Here is a 14,493-nt window from a genome sequence, read left to right as displayed (position 1 = left end):
CCCAATAACTCCCCCCCCCGCGCCACACATACTCCTGATCCACTTCAAAGCGCATTAACAGCTCCATCTGCGCGCGTTCATCACAAGGGCAGCCCCCTCCCCAAAACCTCTTGTTAAGGACCACCTTGAATCACTCCCACGTAAACCCCCTTCATAGGACCCCTTCAATCCAAATACAGCTCCCCCTTAACATAACCCCTTCATCAGGAAAACTACCCCCCTAAACCCCCATTCATAGGACTCCATCAGAAACAGTTACCCCCACTATAATCCTCCATTAAGACCCCTTACGTGAAGGGGTCTTCATAGAACAAAACGACAATGATGACATCACGGGGTGACGACGATGATAGCACAGAATGATACCATGGAATGATGCTGACATCACGGGTAATGTGAAGGTCAACCCCGATGAAGCTCGGAGGGCTGAATGGAGTTCAGCAGAACTCATAAACAAACACCGCCTTGTCGTGAAAGACCCAACGGAGAAGATCCCTGGGTTTGATCTGCCACGAAGCTCATGGTCCACCCTCAACGGCACGAGCCGTGGCAGTCGATGCGGATACACCTGGTGCACAAATGGGACGTTGAAAACTCTCCAGCAGTGTGCGACTGTGGTCATCCAGAACAGACCGTGACAACGTTTAATGGTGCCAGGACCACATCCGCTGCTCGTGACGCCGTCAATCTGGGCTTGGGAACCTGAGTGTGAAATTGTAGTCGTCGCTCTACATCTACATCAGCCGCACGAGAGAAGAAGTCTTCACTGGTATGATGAAGGTATCACGGGGAAATCATTCTATTCCGGTGATTATGTGAATATCCCGGGGAGATTATGATATGCCAGGGATTATGATGTCACGGGAATAATGGTGGTGTCATGGGGAATGCAGATAATATGACGATGGTCATATTAAAATAACGATCAAATACAACAAGATTAATCATGCAGAAATCATGATCAGGCTATAACATTGACGATGATATCAGAACGGTGATATCAGTTTGCACCCCCCCCCCCCCCCATTCTCTCAATCTCTCTCCTCTCACTGTCACCCTCCCCCCGCCTCTCTCTCAGTCCCCCTTACCCCAACCCCCAGGAACCTCCCGCATCAACTTCTATCCCGGGACCCCCTTCTTTATACAAAATCTTCCCCCCCCCGCTCACCCCTCCCCTCCCCCTCCCCTCCCCTCCCCCTCCCCTCCCCTCCCCCTCCCCTCCCCCTACCCTCCCCCTCCCCTGCCCTCCCCTCCCCTTCCCCTCCCCCTCCCCTCCCCTGTCCCTCCCCCTCCCCTCCCCCTACCCTCCCCCTCCCCTCCCCCTCCCCTCCCCTCCCCCTACCCTCCCTCTCCCCTCCCCTCCCCTCCCCCTCCCCTGCCCCTCCCCTCCCCCTCCCCCTACCCTCCCCCTCCCCTCCCCTCCCTCTCCCCTCCCCCTCCCTCTCCCCTCCCCCTCCCCTCCCCTGCCCCTCCCCTCCCCTCCCCCTCCCCTCCCCTCCCCTCCCCCTCCCCTCCCCCTCCCCTACCCCTCCCCTGCCCCTCCCCCTCCCCTCCCCCTCCCCTACCACTCCCTCTCCCCCCCTCCCCTCCCCTCCCCCTCCCCTCCCCTCCCCCTCCCCCTCCCCTCCCCCTCCCCTCCCCTCCCCTCCCCCTCCCCCCTCCCCCTCCCCTCCCCTCCCCCTCCCCCTCCCCTCCCCTCCCCAAGTCGGCCCCTGCCCCCGCATCTTTAATCAATGGCGGCTCCGGACCGCGGCGATCACTCGGCGGTGGCGGCGGTGGCGGCGGCGTTCGATTTCATTTCGCCTCGACTGAATAAAGCCATTCATAGCGCTTAATACAGCACGCGGGTCAATATACACACACACACGCGCGTACACACGCGTACATATACACACACACGCGTATATACACACACTCACACACAAACGCGTACATATACACACATACGCGTACATACACACACATACACACACGCGTACATATACATATATACACACACGTACACACATACACACATGTACATATACACACACACCTGCATATACACACATACATATACAAACACACGTACACATACACACGTACACATACACACGTACATATACAAACACACGTACATATACAAACACACGTACATATACAAACACACGTACATATACACACACGTATATACACACACGTACATACACACACGTACATATACACACACACGTACATATACACACGTACATATACACACACGTACATATACAAAACACACGTACATATACAAACACACGTACATACACACACGTGCATACACACACGTACATATACACACACGTACATATATACACACACACGTACATATACACACACGTACATATACACACACGTACATATACAAACACACGTACATATACAAACACACGTACATATACACATACGTACATATACACACACACGTACATATACACACACGTACATACACACACGTACATATACACACACACGTACATATCACACACACGTACATATACACACACGTACATATACAAACACACGTACATACACACACGTACATACACACACACGTACATATACACACACGTACATACACACGTACATACACACACACGTACATATACACACACGTACATACACACACGTACATACACACACGTACATACACACACGTACATACACACACGTACTTGATCCCGCGAGGAGCTCACAGATCCCTTAATGACGTGGCCACAGTCCGAGATATGCACAAAAAAACAAATACAGTACAAATAGAGTACAAAGACAGTACAAATACAGTACAAATAGAGTACAAAGACAGTACAAATACAGTACAAAGACCGCCGATATAGCATGCGCAGGCGTTTGGGGGCAGGTGATGTCATAGAGCACCTATGAAGGCGCGGAGACGGCACAACCAGGGATCAGGTGGTCAGCACCACGCCCGACCGCCTTTGTTTCCCTAATGCTTAAGTTGATTTAGGGTGAGCCCCGGTTACCGGATTAAACATTCCTCCCTTGGCATCGGTCCTGAGCGAGAATTGCAACTCGGGTCGCTGGGTCGGTATCGCAGTGCGCTAACCATCCACCAACCGCAACGTTGGGGCCCAACGTTGCGGTTGGTGGATGGTTAGGGGCCCAACGTCGGCCCAACGGTTCAAAACCACATGCCAACGTTGGCCCAACGTTACATGTTGACTGGGACGCTACCCCTCCCCACACATACGAAGACACGTGAAGTGCCGAACGCCCGCTGGCAGGAGGTCACGAGACAGACCCAGATGCCACGGGTTGACTGACTGAGACGACTGGCCGATGCAATCACCTGTGCCCCCTACTTGCTGTGCTTTAGCCACCCGGCGCTCACGCTCGTTGTTGTGAGCGTCGCTTCTCCGCCCTCCGTTGTTGTTGGAGGGCGACTGCCTCCAAGTGCCCAGTAGCAGCAGCAGCAGCGTCCTTCACGAGCCTCCTCCTCCACACACACACAACCCCCACACGCGCACGAGAACACACGCGCCTATATAAAATGCACGCGACGATACACGGGGCGCTTATTACAGCCGCTCGGGTCAATAGACGGCACACGCGGTGCGATTGTTTACAGCCCGCCGTGTCAGCGAGGGGGGCGAGGCGGTGGCTGGGGACATTGAGCAAACTCCACCGTGGGCAGCGCCGCGTTGGTGAAACCTGCGGACGCAACGGGGCGAGTTCACGACGTCTCTCGCCGCCGATGACAGCCCGGCAAGACCACCCCCAGGTGACCAGCATTCCTATCGTAGCGCGCAGAGCACTACGAAGACCACCGTACTCCCCCCAACCCACCCCCTCCGTGTGGCGTTTCAAAGACTTTTTTGGGCCAAGTGCTGTTAGCGTGGGTGGCAAGCACCACGCCAGGTATCGTGGTGATATTGACACATCGCACCAGGTGCTCATTTGAGTGCTGCGTTGGCCTAGGGGAGACCCAGGACCGGTTGTTAAAATCATCGTCGCTGGTGTTGGTCCGTGAGCGCGTGAGTCAGAATCGATCTCGGGTTCGCCGGGTTTGTAGCTCAGCGCGCTGACCGCTGCACCACTGCTCCCTGGGTTCCTGTAACGCACCCTCGCAGAAGACAACCTTGTTCAGCCTTGACTCCCCCCCCCCCCCCCCCGGGACTCCTTATCCACCCTCTCACTCCCCGACCTTCTGGAACCTTCCACCACAAGTCCCGATCAGCTCCAATCTGCTCGTTTCTCGCCGAATCCAGTAACACCCCCGCCTTACGTCGGGGGATGCGTTCCTGAAAGGTGCGACGACGAATATCGAAACGACAGTCAATCAAAGCGATTTACAGGGCAGTCGGTGGTGGAGGCGAACGCTGAGAGGCGACGGATAACGAGACAGGACGGAAGATGCTGCCAGCGGCGTGTGAGTTGAGGCGACGCAAAATCAGGTCGTGGTATTCATCCCTTCTTCTGCGTCGTCGTGTCTTCTGTCCAACCTTTATATAGGTCTTGCCTCGATATTCTGCACAGGCCACGGCTCCTGGTGTTGGCATTGCCCAATCTTGAGGAGTGTATTGCGGTGCTGCAGGGCATCTCAGGAGATGATCCATGGTTTGCTTCTCCTGACCAATCACATTTGTCGATTGTGTAGAACCTCCCCCCCCACACCCTCCGCCCGTGGTTTCATGAGAGAGTTGGGTCTACCGAAACCCACTCTCAGTCTCTTTAGGCTCCGCCATGTGAGCCATTTGGAATCGGGAGCCAGATGCGAGCTCCTCACTGGGAAGTGATTCCTCGCCGGCTCCTCCATTCAGCGGCTTAGCCCGCTCATAAACCAACCGCGTCCACCCACCCAGGTGGTGCTAATAAAGCGACGACCTATTTGCGAAACGACGTTGAAAGGGGGAAGACGTAAATCAACGGTATTACTTTACATCGGGTTTCCTCCAATTGCCTCTCTCCATTTCCGCGCCCCTTGCCACCATGTGCTCTTGAGTGATTTCTCTTGGGTGTGGTCACGTGCTCCCCGGTCTAACCTCAGCACGACTCCGCACGACCCTCGCATTGGAAGCGAAGCCGCTCGTTCTCCTCGGCGGTTCAGATTTGTTGAACGTCTTTTTAGCATTGACTGCGTGTCCCCCTCCTCCCACCCCTCTTCATCCCTCTCACACCTCCTCACACCCCTCTCACCACACCACCCCCTTGCCCCCCCCCCCCCTACTTTAAACGAGGTCACCCCGCACGGTTCGCTTCTTGTGCATTTGCGAATGCTGCGAGTGAGTTGAGTGAGAAATATGTGGATGCGAAGGGGGTTGGAGATGTATATTCTCTGCGTCAGTGGTACCCCCCCCCCACGACTCCCACCCCCCATCAGGAAGACTGACCCCAGAATCCTCCACCCGTCCGCTCCACTCGCAACTCCGATAAAATTAGCACGACTGGCTACGTACGGTGCGAAAGAAGTTCCACTCCATCCCCCCCCCCCCCCCAAAAAAAAAATTACACAACTAAAGTCACTAAAGTCACTTAAGCCTCAATGCAGTTATTTTTGCAAGTCCACAACAAACGCATCGCGGCGCAAAAGGCATCTCACCGTCTCAGTGTATGTGGGGGGTTTGTTTTTGTCGCCGCAACGTGGGTGGCTGTTGTTCAACGCGAAATTCCCCCTGCACGGTATCCACGTCGCAGTCTGCGCGCCCCCCTGTGCGTACTTGAGCAACTCCCACCGGTACGGGGTGGGGGCTACACGGGGGGCGGGGCGGGTGGCACCCAGACCTCGAGCCGCGAGGCGAGGGCGTCTCACCTGTGACGGAGTCGAGAAGCTATCGGTGGTGTTCGTTCGGGGCCATGTGGTGGTGGTGGGGGGGTTAACTCAACACAGAAACGGCACGAGGAGGGTGGGGGTGCAGCGGGGGGGGGGGGCGTGAGACCCGGACGCTGCGGGAGAGGAGGAATTCATCTGGAATGTCACATTCCCCTCGACTTATTCTATCCCCATGTTACTCATAGTACATGGAATAATTACAAGAGGGGATTATGATTATCGACGAGGCGTACCTTATACTCGAGTGCAGTGATTCTTAAACCTTTACTGCAGACAAGCTCCCCTTTGGTTCTTAATCGTAAATACATTTATAATATGAATACATCGATTTGATTAAACAAAGTAGTTGTAAAATACTTGATTTGAAGCTTTCGTTACTGCACGAATTACTCTTTGGTTCTTTCGGTAAAGTCACGTGTAGAAAGAAAATTAATGAAATAATAGAATACTTGATTTAAAGCTTTCGTGACTGCAGGGATTCGGTAAAACAATTGTAAAACAATAAAATTGTTTTATATTTTCATTATTTTATTGTTTCCCTTCTACGTGACTTTACCGAAAGAACCACGAAATATAATAGAATACTATTCTATTATTTAATAGAATATTCTATTATTCTATTATTTAATTTATTTTCTGAATATTCTATTATTTAATTGAGATTCTTTCTACGCGACTTTACCGAAAGAACCAAAGAGTAACGCAGTTGTACTCACGTGCCCGTGCTTCATTTGTGTTTTCGATTATTTACCTTCTAAAAAGAATCTGCCCGTGTCTCTCACCCACAGAAAGGGCATCTCGCACCGCAGGGAGTGCACACCCGACCCCAGGTTATGAAGAAGCACCACTGCTCTAGTGCAAGGGTCTTTGGCTTGCCCGTAGCGGACAGCTGTTTTTATTTTTTTATTTTTACTTAAATCCTAAACGTAATTGAACGTAAAGATAATCAATTCAATATGGCAGGGAATGTCTTGGTGACGACAAAATGTGCAGCAGTCAAACTGTATTGTTAAAGAATTACTCGGGGAGGGGGGGATCTAAATAGACGCAGTTCATTCCATCACCTATTTCTTTTATTTGAGTCAGAATGTGTGTTGTCAACTTCTGCATAGCTGCTGCTGCTGCTGTTGTTGTGTTTGTGGATGTGCACAAGACGTAGCTCTGCGTGTGATGCGCCTCTCGAACTATTTTTTGTCAAGGACAAAAAATAAAATAAAAAAATGCTTCTTCTTTTTCTTTTGAATGTTGCTGACCCCGGCGCTAGTGCCTTACGCCGACACTCCCTACTCCAAGCCAAGCCGTACAGCAGCGTCGTTCCCTGTAAATATAGAGTTCGGAAAACGAAGCCTTTCGGATGCGAGATGCGAGCTTGGGGGAGATTGCGGGGCTCCTGTTGCTGCAGCTGCTGCTCAGGTCTCAGGAACGCGGGGTGGCAAAAGGGCACGGTGACCGGTTCAATTCATGATCGCAATATCTGAAGTCTCGCTTAAGACATTCAGATGTTCCCCTTAGTGAAGTTAAGGGGAACTAATGGTGATTCATGGAGCGACAGGCGCTGCCGGGGCGGACGATGGGGGTGGAGTGGGGGAGGGGGGAGGGAGAGATCTTTACCGCCCCCCACCCCCTCCCCCCTTGTGTTCAAGGCGCAGCAGAGCTGCTGAGTGGAAGTCGCAGGAGTAGAAACAGAGGACGAGGCAGCCGGCAGCTGCGGCGGAGATTGCGACCCAGGGGGGAAAGGACGAGGGGCGTGAGGGGGGGGGGGTGAACCAGAGAGGGGGTGGGGACTCAGGGGAGGGAGACTCGGGGGAGGGGGATCTCGAGGGAGGGGGGCTCGGGGGAGAGGGGCTCGGGGGAGGGGGGTGGTGGGGGTGCAGGAGGCGGTCGCAGGGAGGAGCGATCATCAGGATGAAGGGGACTGATGATGATGAGCCCTTAATGCACCCATGCAGTTCAATACACAGACGCGTACATACTTATATATACATACAGTACAACAGACACAAAGACAACCCCCCGTATAGACTTGGGGAAAGTGTAGTTAGCAAGCACCGATGTGAAGGCCGAAACGAAGCAGCACACGAGGGGGTGGGTGGCCAACACGTGACGTTTACACACCGCACACCCGGTACTCATGTAAGGCTGAGTCGACCTAGGGGAGGCCCAGGACCGGTTCAAATATTCCTCGCTGTTTCTGGTCGTGAGCGGGAATTGAAGTTGGGTGGGTTTCGTAGCGCAGTGTGCTAACCGCTGCACGTGCACTACCGCCCCGACAGACACACACGACAAAAATCCCCCGTATAGCCTTCACAGACTGTTAGGGCTGGTGCTGTTAGCGAGTAGCACCGATGAAGGTCGGCACACAACCACATACACACCAATGCATTCAACAAGGATACTCCATCACACACACTGATATCCCATCACACACACACACTGATACTCCATCACACACACTGATACCCATCACACACACACACACTGATACACCACCACACACACACACACTGATACACCACCACACACACACTGATACACCATCACACACACTGATACACCATCACACACACTGATACACCACCACACACACACACACTGATACCCCCATCACACACACACACTGATACCCCATCACACACACTGATATCCCATCACACACACTGATACTCCATCACACACACTGATATCCCATCACACACACTGATACCCCATCACACACACACACTGATACCCCATCACACACACTGATATCCCATCACACACACTGATACTCCATCACACACACTGATATCCCATCACACACACTGATACCCAATCACACACACACACTGATACCCCATCACACACACTGATATCCCATCACACACACACTGATACCCCATCACACACACACTGATACACCATCACACACACATACACCATCACACACACACTGATACCCCATCACACACACACTGATACACCATCACACACACCGATACACCATCACACACACATACACCATCACACACATACACCATCACACACACTGATACACCATCACACACACATACACCATCACACACACATACACCATCACACACACTGATACCCCATCACACACACGCTGATACCCCATCATGTATACTGGCCATTGCCCCCTGTGCGAGGGATGAGCAGAGCTCTCCCTTTGGATGAAATAAGACGTGGGGGGGGGGGGGGGGAGATCGGGTGGGGGCGATGACGTCGGCGCCTTTCATCCCCCCCCCCCAATTCCCCGTCCTCATCCCCCCACTCCCCCGTGGCGACTTAAGGAGAAGTGAAATAATTGCGGTTCACGGGACAGCGCAGCTCATACGACACGACTCGCCACCTCGTCACACACACCTCGTCACACAACAACAACCGCCATTCGCCACTAAGTAGCGGTGACGTCACCACGACGCTTGTGCCAGGCCATGTGCACCTTGAAGCCACACACACCTCGTCACGCACACACCTCGTCACGCACACACCTCGTCACACACACCTCGTCACACACACACACCTTCATGCCACCACACACCTCATCACACCCAGCGTGATCCACTTCCTTACATAACTTTGGGGCACTCATCACAGAGGGCATCTCGTGATGCAATTCGTGACTCAGCACGAGCTACTAGGAATCCTCTCGAAACACCCCACCAGCAGGGACCGCAGACGATATTCGCCACTAAGCAGCGGCAGCGCTTGTGCCAAGCTAGGTGCACCTTGCTCCTTTGACACGTCACGTGAAGTGTCGAAGGCTCGCTGCCAAGAAAGGCAATGGGGGCACATCCAGGTGCCAAGGGTTGACTGACTCTTCACACACCATAGAGAAAGGTCCCCCGTATAGCCTTAACATGTTCTAGGGGCAAGTGCTGTTAGCGAGCACCTATGAACGCTGACACGGCACACGAGGGAGTGGGTGGCCAGAACCACGCCAGGCCGCTATTGTGTCCCTAGTGGCAATGTTTACACACCGCACCAGGTACTATTTTAGTCTCAGTCGACCTAGGGTATGCCCAGGACCGGTTGAAATAAATCGTCACTGGTGTTGTCCGTGAGCAGGAATCGAACCCGTGTCGCCGGGATCATAGCGCGGCGCTAACTGCTACACTACCGCTCTCCACTCATCACACACCACCCCGACTCAATACACACCACACATATCACACACACACACACACCATATAAATCACATTCATCGCCGATAGCCCCTCCATCAGCCCCCCACTCCTCGCCCCCCCCCACCCCATCACCACCACACCCCCACCGCGCCTGTTTCCCCAACCTCATCAAGGGGGGAGCAGCGGGGATCGATCCTTCGCCTCCTCCCCTCTCTCCTCCGGCCACGGCCCGAGCAGCACCCACATCGATCCCGACCCCCCCCCCCCTCATCTCCCCCTCGGCACCCCCCCCCCCCGCCGCCACTCTCAGCGCTTTGATGCGGGGATCCGTCCTGGGTGATGGGGGGGGGGGTGATCAAGTGAGGGGATCAGGGATCGCACTTGAGCGAGAAACAAAAATCGACTCCAATTCTCGCCAACCCCCGCCGCCTCCTATTCCCCCCACCACCACCACCCCCCTACAAAGATAAAGATCCCCCTGGTGGTGGGGCAAGTGCTGTTGGTGAGCAGCTCTGAAGGCTGGAGCGGTGGTACTCACCTACCTCACCTACCTCACCACTCACCTCGACCAACTGGCTCGCATCACCACTCGTCAACCTCGCGCCACTCCACCTCACCACCACATCGCCTGCCTCACCGCTCACTAACACCAACCTCGGCTCTCACCCCCCTCCACCTATCTCACCTCACTCACCACTCACCTACCTCTCTACTCATCTCACCTATCTCCCTTCCCACCTAACTCACCACTCACCTCCTCACTCAACATCACTTACCTCTCTTCTCACCTCACTCACCACTCACCTATCTCTCCACTCACCTCACTCACCACTCATCTCACCTCCTCACTCAACATCACTTACCTCTCTTCTCACCTCACTCACCACTCACCTATCTCTCAACTCATCTAACTCACCACTCATCTCACCTCCTCACTCAACATCACTTACCTCTCTTCTCACCTCACTCACCTCACCTATCTCTCCACTCACCTCACTCACCACTCATCTCACCTACTCATTCAACATCACTTACCTCTCTTCTCACCTCACTCACTACTCACCTATCTCTCCACTCATCTAACTCACCACTCACCTCACCTCCTCACTCAACATCACTTACCTCTTCACTCACCTCACTCACCACTCTCCTATCTCTCCACTCACCTCACTCACTACTCACCTGACCTCCTCACTCCACATCACTTACCTCTCTTCTCACCTCACTCACTACTCACCTCACCTCCTCACTCCACATCACTTACCTCTCCACTCACCTCACTCACCACTCACCTATCTCTCCACTCACCTAACTCACCACTCACCTCACCCCCACCTAACAGGCGCCAACTCAAGCTTGAACCGCACGCGCCGTCGTGACGTCACCGGCAGACGTGGCTCGCGATGAAACCGACGTGACGTCACCCACACGATCCCAACACGAGTGACGTCACTCAATGCACAAAAGGGACGTCACGACGCTCACAACATCACCAAAGACAAAGATCCCCCGTATAGCCTGGACATACTTTGTGGGCAAGTGTTGTTAACGATCACCTATGAAGGTCGGCACGGCACACGAAGGGATGGGTGACCAACACTACGCCCAGCCGCCTTTGTATCCTCAGTGGCGATGTTTACACACCGCACCAGGTGCTCATTTGAGGCCGAGTCTACCTAGGGGAATCCCAGGACCGGGTCAGATAATCGTCACCGGTGTTGGCCGTGAGCGAGAATCGAACTCGGGTCGCCGGGTTTGTAGCGCAGCGTAGCGCTAACCGCTGCACCACCGCTCCCGCCACAATACCAAGCTCCTCCACGGGACAGACTCACTCAGAGGTTGGCCGACGGGAAGAATTGAGCGCAAAGTCAGAACCAATCCAGTTCCTCCCAATCGCAGATCCTACGGCCCTTCGGTCCTTCTGTTCACCTGCAGGCTCCAACCTGCCAGGCCATCGTGTGAACAATGTCGCGGTACTGTTGTCAGTGCCGGATTAAGCTAGTGCGGGGCCTGTATGCATATGTTACGAAGGGGCCCTAAATAAAAATAAAACACGTAAATATTAAAAACAGATTTCTTTTTTTATTTGCATCGTAAAATAAATGTAATTTTTTATTTGCTAACATTAAACACCCGATCGTTCATAAAAGTTGAAGGCGGTATAGTACTATAGTAATAGAGCAAGTGCAGAATCAATGCACCGGAATTGATCACTTGAAAGCATTTAGCGCGGGGCCCTTGAAAGTGCGGGGCCCGTAGCTACTACATATGTAGCTGCTGTATGTGTAGCTGCTGTATGCGTAGCTGCTGCATGCGTAGCTGCTGCATGCGTAGCTGCTGCATGCGTAGCTGCTGCATGCGTAGCTGCTGCATGCGTTGCTGCTACATGCGTAGCTGCTGCATGCGTAGCTACTACATATGAGGTAGCTGCTACATGTGTAGCTACTACATACGTAGCTGCTACATATGTAGCTACTACATATGTAGCTACTGCATATGTAGCTACTACATACGTAGCTGCTACATGTGTAGCTACTTTGGCTACGAGGATTATAATCCGGCACGAACTGTTGTTGATGACTCTCCACTGGCAAAGTTCGGCGGAGTGGCTACCGAGGGGCGCTACCACACGACTCGGCGCGTCGGGCTGAATGAACACCACCCGATCCGCGTTCCAGTGAGCGAGGCGCGGCCAGTGGCTGGGAATTCCACATTCCTATGACGGGGGCCGTGACCGATGACTCCGCCGTGAACGGACGCGACGCGAGCCGATACCTCGATTTGGGGGCTCGGGTCGTCATTGGCTGCATCTGCGCGACCCCCCCGTGACCCCCGGAGCCTTGGCTGGACGAGAGAGGAGAGGTGGTGATTGTGGTGGTGGGATAATATTGGGGGGCGAGGGGGGGCATTGTGGGGGAAGGGGGGGGGTTAATTTACAGCCCGGGGTACCCTCCCGCTCCCTCCTCTCCGACTCTTCTCTCCCCCGTCTTCCCCCCTCCCTCCCGTCCCCTTCCATCCCAGGATGGACGGACACGTCTCGACTCGCGTTATTTAGAGGCGACGAGCGGTGGCACGTAGTGGGGGTGGCGAGGCGATGGGAGAGAGATGGGGAGGGGTCAACGGGGGCGGGGGGGGGAGGCGGGCGGGGGAAAGAGGAAACAGTGGGAGGGGCAGTCCGGATGAGACTGCAGATATTTCTGGAGGCCCTATAAATAATCCCAATTACAGCGCTCAAGTCAGTAACTCCCTGACCGTCACGTGCCGCTCTGTTTACGCACGAGGCCGCATTCATTATTTATTTCATTACTTATTCACTGCCCCGTAGGTTCATAGCCGCAGCAGGGAGTGGGGCGGGGGCTGTGTGGAGTGAGAGACGAAACATTATTGAGCTAATTTGCGCGTGGTGATTGGATCTTGGCCTCCCCGGGTCATAATGGGCCAACTTTGAGAGTCGCGACGCGAGCCAGGGGCAGAAAGGGCAGTAGAGGGCAGCCGTGACTACTCAGCGACCCCAAGCCCGCACCTCTCCATGGCCTGTAAATGTCTGCGTCTCTCTGTCCATGTCTCGCTCTCTGTCTCTCGCTGCGGTGACCTCCAGTGGAGGTTGGCACACTGCACGTCGCCATCGGCCGTGTGGCTCAGCCGAATCTCGCCAGGGGTAACAGACTTGGTGCATTTCCTGCGGTGCCAAGGAGGATCTGCCCCACCAGTACTTACACTGCCAGCGGCTCTAACCAATGTTCCGCCTTTTGGGGGACATCTTCAGGAAACTGGGGGCACCCTTCAACAACAGCAGCTTCGTATATGGGGTGGTGCCTTACCTGGCTAACAAGCGCCATGACCTCGCCAACTTCGCCTGTGCTCAGGCGAAGTTGGCGGTGTACAGAACGAGAAAAAAGATGCTGCAAGGTGACACTGACGGCTGCTCTGTGCTTCCAGTGTTCAGAGGCCTGCTTAAGGCGCGGCTCCGGCTGGAGCACGCATACCACACACATGTCGGTGATGTGCAGCACGTCTTCTTCGAACGCTGGGGAGCCGGAAAAGCCCTCTGTACTAGCGTGGACGGTACCCTCAAGTTCACCTTCTGAAGCGCTCGTTCGTCACCGTGGCGTGCGCGAATGACCACCACAACCACGTGACTTTTCTTTCATGTTGTGCGCGGTGCTTTTTAGCGCCACAGCGCGTGGATTTGTAATGTTTATTTTCATTTGTATGCTGGTGACTTTGTGTATTTCATATCGAAATCGCCTCCAGTGCTTTTGCTGCTGGCGGCAATAAAAGTTGTTTCAAAAGTCGGTCTCTCTGGATGTCCCTGTCCGGTATTGCTCTCTCTCTTGCTGTCCCTGTCTCTGATTGTCCGTGTCTCTTTCTCTATGTCCGTGTCGCTGTCTCCCCCTCTGCTCTTTTCTCGTTCCGTGTCTCTCTACGTGTCCCGGTTCGTGTCACTGTCTCTCTGACCGTGTCGAAATGTGCGAGACTCTGTATGTCCGTGCCTCTTTCTCTATGTCCGCGTCTCTCTCTCTCTCTGTCTCTGCTCGTTTCTCTTTCCGCGTCTAT

The 14,493-nt window shown here is 54.1% G+C and overlaps 1 long non-coding RNA gene across 1 annotated transcript; it reads left to right on the top strand.

The window, feature by feature from the left end:
- Nucleotides 1–3,418: 3,418 nt before the first annotated feature.
- On the top strand, nt 3,419–7,035 carry LOC142929978 (uncharacterized). The gene is made up of 2 exons (XR_012946009.1): nt 3,419–3,760; nt 6,598–7,035. It is a non-coding gene; the product is annotated as an uncharacterized LOC142929978 (long non-coding RNA).
- The last annotated feature ends 7,458 nt before the right edge of the window (nt 7,036–14,493 follow it).

The sequence above is a fragment of the Petromyzon marinus genome, chromosome 3 (assembly GCF_048934315.1).
Source record: "Petromyzon marinus isolate PM22_M1 ecotype Great Lakes invasive population chromosome 3, UKy_Petmar_22M1.pri1.0, whole genome shotgun sequence".
In the NCBI taxonomy this organism is placed as follows: Eukaryota; Metazoa; Chordata; class Hyperoartia; order Petromyzontiformes; family Petromyzontidae; genus Petromyzon; species Petromyzon marinus.
The sequence above is the reverse complement of the archived record's forward strand: the minus strand, read 5'-3'. Positions and strand labels throughout refer to the sequence as shown.